Source organism: Macaca mulatta, chromosome 14 (genome assembly GCF_049350105.2).
Source record: "Macaca mulatta isolate MMU2019108-1 chromosome 14, T2T-MMU8v2.0, whole genome shotgun sequence".
NCBI classification, from domain to species: Eukaryota; Metazoa; Chordata; class Mammalia; order Primates; family Cercopithecidae; genus Macaca; species Macaca mulatta.
This window is the reverse complement of record NC_133419.1, coordinates 38443254-38454247: the sequence shown is the minus strand read 5'-3', so window position 1 is coordinate 38454247 and position 10994 is coordinate 38443254. Positions and strand designations below refer to the sequence as shown.

Sequence of the window (10994 nt, the reverse complement as noted above, 5' to 3'; positions counted from 1 at the left end):
TAGGGTACATGTGCACAACATGCAGATTTGTTACATATGTATACATGTGCCATGTTGGTGTGCTGCACCCATTAACTCATCATTTACATTAGGTGTATCTCCTAATGCTATTCCTCCCCCTCCCGACTCCCCACAATAGGCCCCGATGTGTGATGTTCCCCTTCCTGTGTCCAAGTGATCTCATTGTTCAATTCCCACCTATGAGTGAGAACATGCAGTGTTTGGTTTTTTGTTCTTGTGATAGTTTGCTGAGAATGATGGTTTCCAGCTGCATCTGTGTCCCTACAAAGGACACAAACTCATCCCTTTTTCTGGCTACATAGTATTCCATGGTGTGTATGTGCCACATTTTCTTAATCCAGTCTGTCCTTGATGGACATTTCGGTTGATTCCAAGTCTTTGCTATTGAAAATAGTGCCACAATAATTATACGTGTGCATGTGTCTTTATAGCAGTATGATTTATAATCCTTTGGGTATATACCCAGTAATGGGATGGCTGGGTCAAATGGTATTTCTAGTTCTAGATCCTTGAGGGATTGCCACACTGTTTTCCACAATGGTTGAACTAGTTTACAGTCTCACCAACAGTGTATAAGTGTTGCAATTTCTCCACATCATCTCCAGCACCTGTTGTTTCCTGACTTTTTAATAATCGCCATTTTAACTGGTGTGAGATGGTATCTCATTGTGGTTTTGATTTGCATTTCTCTGATGGCGAGTGATGATGAGCATTTTTTCATGTGTCTGTTGGCTGTATAAATGTCTTCTTTTGAGAGGTGTCTGTTCATATCCTTTGCCCACTTTTTGATGGGGATGTTTGTTTTTTTCTTGTAAATTTGTTTGCGTTCTTTGTGGGTTCTGGATATTAGCCCTTTGTCAGATGAGAAGATTGCAAAAATTTTCTCCCATTCTGTAGGTTGCCTGTTCATTCTGATGGTAGTTTCTTTTGCTGTGCAGAAGCTCTTTAGTTTAATTAGATCCCATTTGTCAATTTTGGCTTTTGTTGCCATTGCTTTTGGTGCTTTAGACATGAAGTTCTTGCCCATGCCTGTATCCTGAATGGTATTAGCTAAGTTTTCTTCTAGGGTTTTTCTGGTTTTGGGTCTAACATTTAAGTCTCTAATCCATCTTGAATTAATTTTCATATCAGGAGTAAGAAAAGGACCCAGTTTCAGCTTTCTACTTATGGCTAGTCAATTTTCCCAGCACGGTTTATTAAATAGGGAATCCTTTCCCCATTTCTTGTTTTTGTCAGGTTTGTCAAAGATCAGATGGCTGTAGATGTGTGGTATTATTTCTGAGGTCTCTGTTCTATTCCATTGGTCTATATCTCTGTTTTGGTACCAGTACCATGCTGTTTTGGTTACTGTAGCCTTGTAGTATACTTTGAAGTCAGGTAGCATGATGCCTCCAGCTTTGTTGTTTTGGCTTAGGATTATCTTGGCAATGCAGGGTCTTTTTTGATTCCATATGAACTTTAAAGCAGTGTTTTCCAATTCTGTGAAGAAAGTCATTGGTAGCTTAATGGGGATGGCATTGAATCTATAAATTACCTTGTGCAGTATGGTCATTTTCATGATATTGATTCTGCCTATTCATGAGCATGGTATGTTCTTCTATTTGTTTGTGTCCTCTTTTATTTCACTGAGCAGTGGTTTGTAGTTCTCCTTGAAGAGGTCCTTCACATCCCTTGTAAGGTAGATTCCTAGGTATTTTATTCTCTTTGAAGTAATTGTGAATGGGAGTTCATTCATGATTTGGCTCTCTGTTTGTCTGTTATTGGTGTATAAGAATGCATGTGATTTTTGCACATTGATTTTGTATCCTGAGACTTTGCTGAAGTTGCTTATCAGCTTAAGGAGATTTTTGGCTGACGATGGGGTTTTCTAAATAGATGATCATAGCATCTGCAAACAGGGACAATTTGACTTCTTCTTTTCCTAATTGAGTGCCCTTTCTTTCTTTCTCTTGCCTAATTGCTCTAACCAGAACTTCCAACACTATGTTGAATAGGAGTGGTGAGAGAGGGCATCCCTGTCATGTGCCCGTTTTCAAAGAGAATGCTTCCAGTTTTTGCCCATTCAGTATGATACTGGCTGTGGGTTTGTCATACGTAGCTCTTATTATTTTGAGATACGTTTCATCAATACAGAATTTACTGAGAGTTTTTAGCATGAAGGGCTGTTGAATTTTGTCAAAGGCCTTTGCTGCATCTATTGAGATAATCATGTGGTTTTTGTCTTTGTTTCTGTTTATATGCTGGATTATGTTTATTGATTTGCGTATGTTGAACCAGCCTTGCATCCCAGGGATGAAGCCCATTTGATCATGGTGGATAAGCTTTTTGAAGTACTGCTGGATTCAGTTTGCCAGTATTTTATTGTGGATTTTTGCATCGATGTTCATTAGGATATTGGTCTGAAATTCTCTTTTTTTGTTGTGTCCCTGCCAGGCTTTGGTATCAGGATGATGTTGGCCTCATAAAATCAGTTAAGGAGGATTCCCTCTTTTTCTATTGATTGGAATAGTTTCAGAAGGAATGGTACCAGCTCCTCCTTGTACCTCTGGTAGAATTTGGCTGTGAATCCGTCTGGTCCTGGACTTTTTTTGGTTGGTAGACTACTCATTATTGCCTCAATTTCAGAGCCTGCTATTGGTCTTTTCAGGGATTCAACTTCTTCCTGGTTTAGTCTTGGGAGAATATATGTGTCCAGAAATTTATCCATTTCTTCTAGGTTTTCTAGATTATTTGCATAGAGGTGTTTATAGTATTCTCTGATGGTAGTTTGTATTTCTGTGGGGTCAGTGGTGATATCCCTTTTATCATTTTTTATTTGATCTATTTTATTCTTCTTTCTTTCTTTCTTTATTAGTCTTGCTAACTGTCTATCAATTTTGTTGATCTTTTCAAAAAACGAGCTCCTGGATTCATTGATTTTTTGGAGGGTTTTTTGTGTCTCTATCTCCTTCAGTTCTGCTCTGATCTTAGTTATTTCTTGCCTTCTGCTAGCTTTTGAATGTGTTTGCTCTTGCTTCTCTAGTTCTTTTAATTGTGATGTTAGTGTGTCAGGCTTAGATCTTTCTTGCTTTCTCTTGTGGGCATTTAGTGCTATAAATTTCCCTCTACACACTGCTTTGAATGTGTCCCAGATTCTGTTATGTTGTATCTTTGTTCTCTTTGGTTTCAAAAAACATCTTTATTTCTGCCTTCATTTAATTATGTATGACATGAAAGAGATTTCATAAACATAATCCAGCATATAAACAGAACCAAAGACTGAAACCACATGATTATCTCAATAGATGCAGCAAAGGCCTTTGACAAAATTCAACAGCTCTTCATGCTAAAAACTCTCAATAAATTCTGTATTGATGGAACATCTCTCAAAATAATAATTTTGAGAAAATGAAATACGTTGAATAATGTATTCATTCAGGAGCAGGTTGTTCAGTTTCCATGTAGTTGAGTGGTTTTGATTGAGTTTCTTAGTCTTGAGTTCTAGTTTGATTGCACTGTGGTCTGAGAGACAGTTTGTTAAAAGTTCTGTTTTACATTTGCTGAGGAGTGCTTTACTTCCAACTATGTGGTCAATTTTGGAATAAGTGCGATGTGGTGCTGAGAAGAATGTATATTCTGTTGATTTGGGGTTGAGAGTTCTGTAGGTGTCTATTAGGTCTACTTGGTGCAGAGTTGAGTTCAATTCCTGGATATCCTTTTTAACTTTCTGTCTCGTTGATCTGTCTAATGTTGACAGTGGGGTGTTGAAGTCTCCCATTATTATTGTGTGGGAGTCTAAGTCTCTTTGTAAGTCTCTAAGGACTTGCTTTATGAATCTGGGTGTTCCTGTATTGGGAGCATATATATTTAAGATAGTTAGCTCTTATTGTTGAACTGATCCCTTTACCATTATGTAATGGCCTTCTTTGTCTCTTTTGTTCTTTGTTGGTTTAAAGTCTGTTTTATCAGAGACTAGGATTGCAACCTCTGCCTTTTTTTGTTTTCCATTTGCTTGGTAGATCTTCCTCCATCCCTTTATTTTGAGCCTATGTGTGTTTCTGCATGTGAGATGGGTCTCCTGAATACAGCAAACTGATGAGTCTTGACTCTTTATCCGATTTGCCAGTCTGTGTCTTTTAATTGGTCCATTTAGTCCATTTACATCTAAGGTTAATATTGTTATGTGTGAACTTGATCCTGTCATTATGATATTAGCTGGTTTTTTTGCTCATCAGTTGATGCAGTTTCTTCCTAGCATCGATGGTCTTTACGTTTTGGAATGTTTTTACAATGGCTGGTACCTATTATTTCTTTCCATGTTTAATGCTTCTTTCAGGAGCTCTTGTAGAGCAGGCCTGGTGGTCACAAAATCTCTCAGCATTTGCTTGTCTGTAAGGGATTTTACTTCTCCTTCACTTATGAAACTTAGTTTGGCTGGATATGAAATTCTGGGTTGAAAATTCTTTCCTTTAAGAATGTTGAATATTGGCCCCCACTCTCTTCTGGCTTGTAGAGTTTCTGCCGAGAAATCTGCTGTTATTCTGATGGGCTTCCCTTTGTGGGTAACCTAAGCTTTCTCTCTGGCTGCCCTTAACATTTTTTCCTTCATTTCAACTTTGGTGAATCTGACAATTATGTGTCTTGGAGTTGCTCTTCTCCAGGAGTATCTTTGCAGTGTTCTCTGTATTTCCTGAATTTCAATGTTGGCCTACCTTGCTAGGTTGGGGAAGTTCTCCTGGATGATATCCTGCAGAGTATTTTCCAACTTGGTTCCATTCTCCCCATCACTTTCAGGCAAACCAATCAGACGTAAATTTGGTCTTTTCACATAATCCAATATTTCTTGGAGGTTTTGTTCATTTCTTTTTACTCTTTTTTTCCCTAAACTTCCCTTCTCACTTCATTTCATTTATTTGGTCTTCACCCACTGATACTCTGTCTTCCAGTTGATCAAGTCAGTTACTGAAGCTTGTGCATTTGTCGTGTAGTTCTCGTGTCATGGTTTTTATCTCTATCAGTTCATTTATGGACTTCTCTGCATTGGTTATTCTAGTTATCCATTCTTCCATTCTTTATTCAAGGTTTTTGTTTATTTGCACTGAGTGCGTAGTTCCTCCTTTAGCTCTGAGAAGTTTGATCCACTGAAGTCTTCTTCTCTCAACTCATCAAAGGTCATTTTCATTCCAGCTTTGTTCCATTGCTGGTGATAAGCTGCATTCCTTTGGAGGGGGAGATGCGCTCAACTTTTTGAATTTCCAGCTTTTCCTCACTGCTTTTTCCCCATCTTTGTCATTTTATCTGCCTTTGGTCTTTGATGATGGTTACGTACTGATGGGGTTTTGGTATGGGTGTCCTTTGTATTTGTTAGTTTTCCTTCTAACAGTCATGATCCTTAGCTGCAGGTCTGTTGGAGTTTGCTTGAGGTCCATTCCAGACCCTGTTTGCCTGGGTATCAGCAACGGAGGCTGCAGAAGATAGAATATTGCTGAACAGCAAGTGTTGCTGTCTGATTCTTGCTCTGGAAGCTTCATCTCAGAGGTGTGCCCAGCTGTGTGAGGTGTGAGGTATCAGTCTGCACCTAGTCGGGGATGTCTCCCAGTGAGGTTACTCAGGGGTGAGGAACCCACTTGAGCAGGCAGTCTGTCTGTTCTCAGATCTCAACCTCTGTGCTGGGAGATCCACTGCTGTCTTCAAAGCTGTCAGACAGCTGTCAGACTCCACCCAGAGGTGGAGTCTACAGAGACAGACAGACCTCCTTGAGCTGCGGTGGGCTCCACCCAGTTCGAGCTTCCCAGAGGCTTTGTTTACCTACTTAAGCTTCAGCAATGGCGGACACCCCTCCCCCAGCCTCGCTGCAGCCTTGCAATTAGATCTCAGACTGCTATGCTAGCAATGAGGGAGGCTCCGTGGGCGTGGGACCCTCCGGGCCAGGTGTGGGATATAATCTCCTGGTGTGCCATTTGCTAAGACCCTTGGTAAAGCACAGTATTAGGGTGGGAGTTACCCGATTTTCCAGGTGTTGTGTGTCTCAGTTTCCCTTGGCTAGGAAAAGGGATTCCCTTCCCCCTTGGCTTCCCAGGTGAGGCAATGCCTTGCCCTGCTTCAGCTCTCGCTGGTCGGGCTGCACCAGCTGACCAGCACCAATTGTCCAGCACTCCCCAGTGAGATGAACCCAGTATCTCAGCTGAAAATGCAGAAATCACCTGTCTTCTGTGTCACTCGCGCTGGGAGCTGGAGGCTGGAGCTGTTCCTGTTCGGCCATCTTGCTCCCACTCCAGAAAATAAGTTTAATATAAAGTCCCTGAGAGGAATAACCATGGAACTTGCTTCTTGTTCAAGATTTACTTTAACTGTTACCTCATCTGTAAAATTGTCTTGACCTCCCTTGCTTTTCACCGTAAGAGAAAAGTAAGTCATTAGCTCTGTTTCCTACAGTGCTTTGTGCCAACTCTGTCCTGGTACCTATTACAGTGGATCATAAATTGTTGACATGCCTGTCTCTCCCCCAAGTATGTGAGAGGTTATGAAGGCAAGCACTGCCACTCACTTGGCTTTCCCTTGTTCCATGAGTACTTACTGAATTAATGAAGCTGTAAATTGCAGATCACTGGGTATTCCTTGGAGGACATACTGAGTGAGAATACTGTGTATCTAAAGGTTAAGTGGGAAATATTAGGGTTAGAGAACATGAAGGAGCACAGCATAGAAGTGACTGAATATTCAATCCTGTGCTAGAAGTCCCCCCTTTGCTCTCCAGGTCTAGGCTCCACACTTCTTCCTCCCTCCTCTGTGCTCTAGGAGCCTAAACCTAAGCAACTATAGCATAGGCTCCCTAGCCTTCTGGCTTCTAGTTATACTCTGCCAGTGGGGGACACCAGCAGAAGACCAGAGGCAGGAACACAGTGTAGCAAGGTATTCATTTCTCTGGATGGTTACCTGCCAGTTTTCCACACAGCTCCCTTCTGGCCTCTGCCTCTGTACAGCTTCCCTCTTTCTGGCTCCTGGTAACTCCACTCTGCCCCAGTCTCTTTAGGCCAGTGGCAGTCCCAGCACCCCCACTCTCACTGGCCCTTAGGGAAGACACTAGACTTTGCTGTGCTCCCTAAACCTTGCCCACATCTTTCAAAATAGTGCTTTTATTCATTTCTACTTAAAGTGTCCACGTTGAGTAGAGCCACCTGTTTCCTGACTGAACCCTGACTGACAGTTCCTATAGACAGCCAGCCTATTCTGGAATAATAATAGCAAAAATAATGGAGAGAGAAACTGATGTTGCTGCATTCTATGTATTTCAAAATAGTAAACAAAATAAAAATGGTCCCTGGCCTCACGGAGCTTGTGGCCTAATAATCATCTCTTCAATCACATCCAGAGGTTTGTATTTGTTTCTCTGTTTTCAGAATCGGGTTTTTTAATTGTATTTTTAACTGACAAACAGTAATTGTATATATTTATGGGGTACAATGTGATGTTTTGATACATGTGACATTATGAAATGAGCAAATCAGGCTAATTAGCATATTTATCACTTCAAATATGTACCATTTGTGGGGAGAACATTTAAACTTCCAGGCTCAAGGAGACAAATACCTTATGATCTGACTTACATGTGGAATAAAAAAAAAATCAAACTCAGGAAGCAGAGGGTATGCCAGAGGCTTTGGAGCTGGGGTGAACAGGGAAGGAGAGATATTGGTCAACAGGCACAGAGTTTCAGTTAGATAGGAGGAATAAGTTCTGGTGCTCTACTGCACAGCAGTGACTATAGTTAATTACAACAATGTATTGTCTATTTCAGCATAGCTAAAAGAACCAGTTTTTAAATGCTGTTAGTAAGATCAAATGTGAAAGAAAGATCTGTTTAAACTCCAGACAAATCATCTAAGACTTAGGAGAAGAAAAGGAGAGGGTTAATTATCACCTACAGCTTGTGGGATTATATACTACAAGCGGTAATAGTCAACTCACTACTCAATAGGGAGAAAATTTTTTTAAAAAGACTAAAACCAACATAGAAAATTGTGTGTAGGTTCATAATAAGTCAGGCAGGTATAGTTGAACGTAAGAATAATAACTAAAAGTTATTGAGCTCTAAGTCCCAGGCTCATACCTGTTTGATTATACTTGATCCTCGCAAAACACTCTTAAACCTCACAAAATATTACTTATGTTTTAAACATGGGGAAATTGAGGCACAGAGAAATGGAGACCCCTGCTCAAGCAGTCAGGGGGTGTTGAATCTGCGTATAAGCTTGGGACCCATCCTCTTAAACATGACTCTAAATTACGTAAGGATAAAGGAAAACATTGTATTACCTAATTGGTAGCATCAGGCACTAACACATTCTAAAGTACTTGGTCATCTAATCCAAAAACAGTTTAGGGTGCTTAAAAGGGTTTTAACCAAACCAATCATACACCAAAGATCTTTATTCATTGGAGCCAAAGGCAGAAAGTAAGTTCCCATTTTTATTTATTCATCATTTCACTCTGCCCTTGGATTCAAAAAAGTCCATGCCACTTCCTGATGGAAAAGCCCAAGTTACATTTGGGAATTATAATTTCTCTTCTTCTGATTCTACTTACTGGCAGGGTAAAACACAAAGGAAAAAAAAATGTTCCTGCATTTGCCTTCTTAAATACTTTCTCTTGTTTATAAACCTAACAATCATCTATCAGCAATGCTGTTTCTACCCTGCCAGAACAAGGCCTCAGGAAACCATTTCCTCTGGAGCAATTCCAGAAGGACTCAGTGACCATTCAACACCTTTTACACTCATGGACTGTGTGGGTTTCTTACTCTCAGTCCCGGTAGGATTTGCACATTTTGTTTTCACTCCCATCACTGATGGACAGAAGCAAAATTATGCTATTTACCTATTTCTACTTGTGTAGACCTCACATTTTGTTTCACCTTAGTGGCAGTGAGGGGGAAGTTTTGTTAACATTTAGCAAGTCTGGGCTGACTATTGTGCACAACAGCTATTGCCCAATTGCAGTTTATGAAGAGTCTAGAACCTTTTTTTTTTCTTTTTATGCTACCAAGGGATTAATGACAAAAAAAATTGGCAAAGAAATTGCAGTCTGCAAGTTATAACCAATATGAGTTGATGAAATCCAGATGTGAAAATCTCCCTCCACCATCCCATGCCCTCCACAGTATAGGTGTATGACCTCGGTGAAGGCAGGGCTGGTAATTGCATTTATTTAGAGACATATAGGCTCTGCTTCCCCCACAACCCCCACCTTCTTTTCCCACTTTGAAGGAAAGAGTGATTTGAAATGTATTTTTACACTTACTAAAACGGATGTGGAAATAAAACTTTAATTACTGGAAAAACTATTAAGAAGAAGTATATTTTATTCTTCCAGAGCCACGAGGTTTTCAGGACAAAATTGTCTTAGACCACTTCAGTTGCCACAACCCCAGGAATCAATGGAAACCTCATAGACTGGGCAGTCTCTGCCTTACCCTCACAGTGATCACTGAGATGGAAGGATGGAATGTTCTAAGACATGGCTCATCTGTCTTGCAATTTAAACCTAATTAGACTAACTTTTTTCCCCAATTGCCCTGCTTGTTTCCATGGCAGTGCAACAATCATTCTAAAACTTGGTGGCTTGAAACAATAATAATCATTTTCTGTTTCTCACAATTCTATGGGTCAGGAATCTAAGAGAAGCCAATATGGGCCTTCTGACTTGGGGTCTCTAATGAGGTTGCAAAGAGACAATGGCGAGGACCAGGATCATACTGAAGACTTCCTCCCTCACATGTTCTGATGTCTGATCTGAGAGGACTGTAGGCTGACTCATCTGGGACTCCTTGGGCATCTGTAACTCTATGGGGTGTCTTCACATGTTCTCCCCAGTATGGGGGCTTGAGGGTAGCTGAATTTTTACATGTTGACTTAAAGTTCTGAAGACACATGTCCCAGAAAGGTCAGAGCCAGGCTAGGAAGACATAGCATCACTTCTGGCATCCACTATTAGTTGAGGCAATTATGAAGGTCCATCCAGGTTTGAGGGGAGGAGTGGAGAGAGGGTAAAAATCCTGCCTCATGATGGAGGTCTATCAATATTACATTGTAAGAAGAATGTTTGAGATGGTTATCTTTGAAAAATGCCACAATATGCCACATCCCTTAAGAAACTATATCCCTGAAAAAACAACATGCTACTCATTATGTCAGATTGTTAATATCTAACATTCCTAGTTATTTGACCACAGCTTGTTAAATCAGTTAAAAGTAGAATTTTAGATATTCAGTTTTTTTATTGCAGAGCCACTCTAATTGGAAGCCTATGCAGAGGCAAGCTCTCACCACTTAATTAGGAATCCATGAACTTGTGTAGCATGGAAGAAGCATGGTTATAATAAAAATGGGAAATAAATTAAGATCTTTGGGCATCTACTATGTGTCAGCCACTGTCACACATTAGTTACCTAAATTATAATCATTAATCGAACAAGCATTTATGAAATGTCTCCCATCTATCAGTACTAGTTGTGGGGAAGATCAATACGATAGACCTCATTCAATTCTCAGGAAGTGGAACAACAGAAGCTCAGATTCTCAATTTTATGTTCTTTCTTCTGATAAGCTTTATTTTTATGGATTTTACACAATAATAGGATGCCAACTTTCAAATTATTGGATGGGCTCTAAGTCTACCTGAGTATGGAAAAGGGATTGGTCAGAAAAGATTGGGTATTCAGAGATGGTCATCATCTTTATCCGTAGGTCTATGGGGTGAAACTTGAAGCAGTAACTAGGCTAAAGGGTGGATAAGTAGAAAGAGGTGACACAAGGAGAATAGTATAACTAAAAGTGCAAAGACCAGCATGTATACAGTCTTTGTTCCAAGAGCAAAGAGTAGATGCCAAGTAATAATTTGAGTGTGATGTCAACATTTCAGTATTTTATTTTCAATGGCATTCTTTTTTTAACTTGTTTGGTAGGAACAAGTACCTAAGTCATTATGAGAAAAGA

At 40.1% G+C, this 10994-nt stretch overlaps 1 long non-coding RNA gene across 2 annotated transcripts in view; it reads left to right on the top strand.

Annotated features, from left to right (window-relative positions):
• LOC106993303 (uncharacterized) overlaps positions 1 to 10994 on the top strand; it is a 233053-nt gene that overhangs the window by 105199 nt on the left and 116860 nt on the right. The gene's annotated exons all lie outside the window — the stretch shown is intronic.